We start from the raw sequence: 6,548 nt of genomic DNA on the forward strand, positions 1-6,548 counted from the left end.
GGGGGGTGCAGGATGCAGGGTGCACACATACAAGATCCTGTGTCCACATGTGAGTGTGTGAGCATGTGCATGTGTGTTTATGTGTGTGAGTGTGTATGTGTATGTATGTGACTGAGCGGGCATGCGTGACTGTGCGTGTGAGCGTGTGCGTGTGTGTATGTGTGTGCGGTGCAGGATGCAGGGTGCGCACATACAAGATCCTGTGTCCACATGTGAGTGTGTGAGCATGTGCATGTGTGTTTATGTGTGTGAGTGTGTATGTGTATGTATGTGACTGAGGGTGCATGCGTGACTGTGCATGTGAGCGTGTGCGTATGTGTGTGGGGTGCAGGATGCAGGGTGCACACATACAAGATCCTGTGTCCACATGTGAGTCTCTGGGCAGGGGCTAGGCTGGGGCAGCACTTTCCACTCTTCTTTCCCAGAGCATGTCTTGACTTCCGTGAGACATCACAGACACCATGGCTAGACAAGCATGCCAAGCTCTTGGCCAAACAGGGCTGAACTGGCGTGCTGGCTGTCGGACCTCCCCGAGCCGCTCCTGTGTGCTGTGGACGCCGTGGGTCCCCTATGGAGCCCTTTATCTGAGAGGCATCTGTGAGTTGAGTGTGTGCTGGGAAATGCCGCTGCCGCTCTGAGGCTGTGCGTGTGCAGAGGTGTCCTGTGGTGCTGGGGGCAGGTCTGGACAGGGCAGACGGGCGGAGGGACTGTACTCATACCTCCAGCCTCAACTTCCTCAGCTCAAACTGTCATTTCCTCAAATATAGAAAGAACTCCTATACATCCATAAGATTTAATAGGAGGATGGATGCCCAAGTGGCCAAGAAACACGTGAAAAGGTGCTCAGCCTCAGGGAGATGCCACCACACACCCACCCAACAGCTACAGTGAAGAAGGCACAAAACCAAGGTTGGCGGGGACGTGGAGCAGCTGGGGCTCCCGCAGGCGGGGCAGGGACAGCCAACTGCCTGTCTCACTGTGGCGGCTGTCTGGCTGCTACTGGGCGTCATTGCACCTGCGATGGCCTCCAGCCTCTCTTGCCCGCCTAGAACATGGGTTCTGCCTTCTCTGCCCTCGCCTGGGTCACAGGCCTCTCTCTGACAAAAGTTCACCAAGGGATGGGGGGTGGGGTTGCAGTGAATGAGAAGCTCCTTTCTCCTGGACTCGTACTTAACTCATTTTAACAAAGCACCAGGAAATGAAGCCAATCTGCGACCGGGGGAAAGAGTGGAAAAATAAAAACTAATCACACATCACACCCTTCTTTTATTTTCTTTCTCTTCTCTTCTCCTTTTCTTTTCTTTCTTTCTTTTTTTTTTTGAGGCAGAGTCTTGTTCTGTCACCCAGGCCGGAGTGTGGTGGCGCAGTCTCGGCTCAGTTCATCTCCGCCTCCCAGATTCAAGCGATTCTAGTGCCTCAGCCTCCTGAGTAGCTGGGATTACAGATGTGGGACATCATGCCCAGCTAGTTTTTGTATTTTTGGTAGAGACAGGGTTTCACCATGTCGGTCAGGCTGGTCTGGAACGTCTGACCTCAGGTGATCCACCCGCCTCAGACTCCCAAAATGTTGGGATTACAGGCGTGAGCCACCGCAGCTGGCTGATATACTCTGGCATTTTCTAAGCACATTCACCATAAAATCTCCATTGGCCCTTACCACACCTGAGTGAGATAAGAGGCTTTTCACCATCTGTCCAAAATCACACTGTCAGCGGCAGGTAAAGTCTAAATGAAACCTAGCAGAGGGATCACGGCGTGAAGCTGCCTCGGACGCTGTGGCTGCAAGTGACAACCTGAGACAATAAGGAAAGGAGTTCCCGGATGGACGGGAGTCCGAGAGGGGCAGGTCCTGCATGGGATGATACGAAGGCTCCGTAATGTCTTTGTAGACCCTTATTCTTTTCACGTCTTCAGGCTGCTGGGAGACAATTTCCCATGGGCCTGTCGCATTTCTGCACATCTTGCAAGTAGAGACACTGATCATTTTTGTTCCAGATGATCTTTGCAAAGATTTTAGCTCAGCAAACAGCCTAGGTAGAGAGAACATCTCCAACGCAGAGGGTAACGTTGTTTGCTGTTCAGTGTGACAGAGACGCCTGTTCCTCTGTGGTAAAGGACAGGCGCACTTGCTTGTGGCCCTTTATTTAAGTTCCCTGAGCTCGTGGTTCTTCTGCTGTGATGAAACGCCCCGTGTGAATACCATGCCCACAGGGACTGGGAAACCGAGGCAGCCATGAAACTCAAGCTTGGCCAAGTGCGATGGCTCACGCCTGTAATCCCAACACTTTGGGAGGCCGAGGCAGGTGGATCACCTGAGGTCATAAGTTTGAGACCAGCCTGGCCAACACGGTGAAACCTCGTCTCTACTAAAAATACAAAAATACAAAAAAAAAAAAAAAAAAAATTAGGGTGTGGTGGGAGGTGCCTGTAATCCCAGCTCTTTGAGAGGCTGAGGCAGGAGAATCACTTGAACCCAGGAGGCAGAGGTTGCGGTGAGCCAACATCATGCCACCGAACTCCAGCTCGGGTGACAAAAGCAAGACTCTGTCTCAAAACAAAATGAAACAAAACAAAAACAAAATCCTGAAGCTGCTCGCTACGCCATGAGTAACAAAGGTCTTCGCTCCTGACCCAGGAGTCTCACGTATTCCGCCAGCGTCTTTAAAACAATAGCAAGCCAACGTGTTAACCTCAGACCCCTCACAGTTCTTAATAGTTTGGTAGCAAGATGACTCAGTAATTAGGGGTGTCACACCCAGAGACGGGAGTAACACACACAAAAATGGAGCTGTGTCTTCCTGTGGATCTCCCTCAAGAGCCAGAAACAAATTTCCCAGAAGTCCTTGTAACCATTTCCCCCGGAACGTGCCCCTGTGCTTGACAGGGAGCAACTGGACCCACCTGACTGGGGGGCTGGCTGGTCTGGGGGGACCCACCTGACTCGGAGGCTGGCTGGTCTGGGGGGACCCACCTGACTCAGGGTCTGGCTGCTGTGGGGGCTCTAGACATGGCCATGGGGCTGGCTGCTCTGGAGGACCTACCTGACTCGGGGGCTGGCTCCTCTGGGGGACCCACTTGACTCGGGGGCTGGCTGCTCTCGGGAGTGTTGTCTGCAAGGCTGCCCCTCAGTGTCTACATGAGGAATGTCTGTGTCCAGAACGGTGCTGGCACGTGGAGCACTCCATGAATATTTGGTGAACCAGAAGGTGTGATTGTGGTTGTGCAGCTTGCTCTGGGAGTCTGCAGGGCTGCCAGTGGCAGGAAGAGGGGCTCCAGGGGAGACCACCACCCTCCTAGCCCCGTTTTTGACTGAGATGTTCTGTCTCTGCACAGTAACTGGATGCTGCTCTGTCTGGAGACGGGGTCCAGCCCCTACTTCATCAGTGCCCCGGGATTTGAGCTGCTTGTGGATGCTGGGCAGGGTCTGGGCAGCCCCTCCGATACCTGCAGGGGGTCCTGCGGGGCCCTGTGGTGGCATTCCTGGGCCAGCTTCCCCTCTGCGTCCTGCCCTGTACCCGGCACCAAGGGGCAGCAGTAGGAACCTGCCAACGGGACTTCCGTGCTGCTTTCCCAGTGGCTGCCATCCCGTGCCCTTGGCGCCGGGACCTCGCTTCTTCCTTCTGGGGTCTTTGGCTCCAGCCTCCTCCCCTTGGTCCTCAGAGGCCAGGACCCAGGAACCCTCCAGGTGAGCAGTGCCCATCCCTGCCCCAGGTGCGCTGGTGCCCGCTCTTCTACCTGTGGCATCTCCTTCTCAGCGTACGGTGCTGCTGCTCCTGCTCCTAAAACACTCCCAAGGCTTCCCCACCGCTCTGAAAAGAAAACCCAGGCCGGGCACAGTGGCTCACGCCTGTAATCCCAACACTTTGGGAGGCTGAGGTGGGCGGATCAACGAAGGTCAGGAGTTCAAGACCAGCCTGGCCAACATGGTGAAACCCCGTCTCTACTAAAAAAAAAAAAATTGGTGGGCATGGTGGCAGATGTCTGTAATCCCAGCTACTCGGGAGGCTGAAGCAGGAGAATCGCTTAAATCCAGGAGGCAGAGGTTGCAGTGAGCTGAGATCACGCCACTGCACTCCAGCCTGGGCAATAACAGGGAAACTCCATCTCAAAAAAACGAAAGAAAAATTCCAAACTCCACATCAGGACCATGTGCTTTGGGGCCAACTGCGGCCTGTTCTGTGGAGTAGGAGCTGCCTGAGTTCCCTGCGGTGGGGTGGGGTGAGGCTGAGCCCAGAAGCCCTGAGTGGACGTGACCGTGTCCCTTCTTGCCGCGGCGGTGGGAAACCCTCCTTCCCTGGTGCACAGCTAACCCCTCGGATCCTCGTCCCTGCAGCCCAGCCCCTCCTATGGCGCTTCTGGGAAAGGAGACATTGCAGCAGCCCACATTCAGCCCCGAAAACAGAACCACTCAGGCACTGGTAGGGAAGACAGACCCGGTCCTCGTCCTCCTGGGGAGTAGGAAGATGGCCACACCACCTCCTGCTTCCAGAAGCTGGGTGGGGCTCGGGAGGACGGGCTGGAAGGGGGAAGGTGCCAGCCATTCTCTGTCTCCCTAAAACTCTGCTCAGAGGGAGCCATGTCTCCTGACTGCGCTGTCACCAGAAGTGGCCGTGGGATCTTGCCTGCCAGTCCAGCTTGTGAGTATGTCTGGCTGGTGGGGGCTCATCTGAGCCAGAAGCCCAGTGCAAGGGCGAGCCGTGGAGTTAGCGTTTCATCCTCTCCAGACAGGAAGAGCTGGAATGGAGGCTGGAAGAGCCACGCTGAGATCCCTGCACAGCCCACCCGTGACTGCCCCACACACCCTCTTTCATTCAGCCCAGACCTCCAGATACATCAGCTCCTGACAAGCACAGAGGAGGGTGCCCTCCCCACATCGGACCAGACTCTGTGTCTCATTCTGCCCAACATATGACCCTGGAAAGACGTCGTCTGATTCCATTTGAATCATAAACGTTTTGCGGCATCAACTCCACCTTAGGGCCATCCTGCGGCTCTGCCTGTCCGGGGGCCCATCCCCGCGTCCTCAGAGACGGTGGACGGAGGACGGCCCCAGAGTCATCCCCAGGCACAGCTGGCTGTGGGTTAAGCGTGATCAGGGCTCTGGTGTTTGGGAGAATGTAGTGACGCAGAACCAGCTATCTTACGGGAGAAACAGCAAGAAACAGCAGCTGCAGGGCTGAATGCTAACATCGCCTAGGAAGTTAAAAACAACACCACAAAACCCGCTCTGCCCAAACCCATCAACGGGGATGGATGCAGCACGTGAGGGTGGGGCCAGTCTTCCGGACTGTTACAAACTTGCCTCCGTGACTGTCTTTGCTCAGTATACTGTAACAAACCACGCACACTGCCTGGCTGGAAGCACGGGAATCTAGTTCTCCTGTTCCGGAGGCTGGAATCTGCCTGGGGTCCCAGGACAGGGCGCGGGAGGGTGCCCCTCAGGTTGTGGGTGGCGCCTTCGCTCTGTGCGCTCCCAGGGGTTCCCTTGGCCTCTCTGGCGAGGGCACTGATCCCATCGGGAGGACTCCAGCCTCCTGTGCCAACTGCCCCGCAAAGGCCATTCACCCTCCCCCAAAGGCCACCTCCTCACTCAGCCTCTCAGGGTAGGATTTCACTGTAGGAGTTTAGGAGGATGTGAACACCTCTGCGGTGATTTTGATGCAAAGTGTGGATGGAGACCCCCATTCTGGGCTTTGCTGCCACATGTGTGGGTGCATGTAAGATACACAGTGTCAGACCCTGCTTCCCTGAGCAGGGCCCATCTCTGGGAGGATTCAGAAGACACTGTGTCCTTTGGGGGTTGCAGATGGAGGGGAACTGACTATTTTTCCTGCTGTGCTGGCTGTTGACTGTGCTGGCTGTTGGGCTTGGTGTTATAGGCATGTCTTCCCTATTTAACATTTACATTTTTTTAAATTAAAAATGATGTATTCTCTAGGCCTCTCTAGGCCCTACCTCTGAGAATGGGGTTTCTGGCCAGCAATGACCCTGGAGTGTTATTTGGGGCACACAGGCCCTCCTCAGCCCCTTGCTCCTGCGTGGAGTTCACCCCCCCACCGCCCCCGCACCCCAGGACTGGGTGTTTGTTGTGCAGTGTGTGGGATGCTGGCCCTGAGTGGGGTGCGGGTAGCCTCGGCAGAGTGGTTCCACTGCGGCAGCCGGCCTCGCTGAGGTCCCCGCACTCCTTGCTGTGAGCAGCGGCCGTGTCTGCTGGTCTGGGCCCACCACCTCCTCCAGCTCCCAGCCCAGGGGTGAAGCCACCTGCAAACAGCCATGGCAGATCTGACAGGGGTACTGAAGGGGAGGGAAGCAGCTGGGAGCCCAGGGAGGAGGCAGCAAGTTCCTAGAAGCCCATCGGGGAAGGCTCCTGCGGAGGTCAGGCAGCAGCCACCAAAGCCCCAGTCCCCCTCCTCGTCCGGCCCCTGCTAGTGGCCGAGGAGAAGACCCCTCAGCAGTACCTCTGGCCTTAGCTCAGGAACCAGCTCTCCAGGACCCAGCAGAGGCCACCTCCTGGCGGGGGGATGCAGCCTGGGCTGTCCCCCAGCCCA

Source organism: Colobus angolensis, unplaced genomic scaffold (assembly GCF_000951035.1).
Source record: "Colobus angolensis palliatus isolate OR3802 unplaced genomic scaffold, Cang.pa_1.0 Scaffold577, whole genome shotgun sequence".
NCBI classification, from domain to species: Eukaryota; Metazoa; Chordata; class Mammalia; order Primates; family Cercopithecidae; genus Colobus; species Colobus angolensis.